Source organism: Echinops telfairi, unplaced genomic scaffold (genome assembly GCF_000313985.2).
Source record: "Echinops telfairi isolate 266 unplaced genomic scaffold, ASM31398v2 ScPeMD7_7470;HRSCAF=8508, whole genome shotgun sequence".
Lineage (NCBI taxonomy): Eukaryota > Metazoa > Chordata > Mammalia > Afrosoricida > Tenrecidae > Echinops > Echinops telfairi.
Window position 1 is genome coordinate 522,374 of NW_022111374.1, and position 811 is coordinate 523,184.

Genomic DNA, 811 nt, shown 5'->3' on the forward strand with positions numbered 1-811 from the left:
GTTTTTGGGAGAGATCAGTCCCTGGAGGACAGGGAGACAAAAGCAGGCCATTCACGTGATGGATTAAGAGTGGCCGTAACGATGTCCTCAAATTTACTGAGATGACACAGTGTGCAGTCTTCCCTTCTCTCTGGCATGGTGCCCCTGTACCCTGGAGCCAACTGAATGATGCCTAAATAAACAACATTAGCCATAATGGAATTCACACTGTTTTCTGTGAGATAACAGGACTGTTCACATCCCTCCCCTATGATCATGGGCTGGGAATAATCCACTTCTGATTCCTTCACCTGGAGGCTAGATTATCTGCTCCCTTGTTTACTGATCCCAAGGAATTCAGTGAGGCTTAATCTAGGTGGTTAATCCACAGGAGATTTCAGGTTTTGTTTGTTTTTTTCTCTTAATAGTCTCCTCCAAACAGTGCTCAGAATCTAAGCTCTAACAAAGATAAGATGTTGGAGAAGCTCCTTATCAACAGTCAAAACCTTATTTTATTTTATTTTTATTTATTCAAAAACGTTTTTAGCACTATTGGTTTAACCAGTTTTATTTGCACTTTATCCAAAATGTAATACTATTCAATAATATCAAGGAAGAGCTGCACCATTCCCTTCGTATTTAAATCTAGAACATTTTCTCCTTTGGACAGCCTCCAGATCCTGTAATCAGTATTCATGTAATTTACTTGTTTCTTTCTCTAATTGAAATAATTATATACAAAACAGAACACTCTCCCACCCCACAACCTCGACTTGTACAATTCAGCACCAGGTCCCGGTCACAGAGTGTGGGAGGTGGGGCGCCAGGACCT

At 40.8% G+C, this 811-nt stretch overlaps 1 pseudogene; it reads right to left on the bottom strand.

Moving 5' to 3' along the window:
* Positions 1–346: 346 nt before the first annotated feature.
* Positions 347–811, bottom strand: part of LOC115867896 — a 1,480-nt pseudogene continuing 1,015 nt past the window's right edge.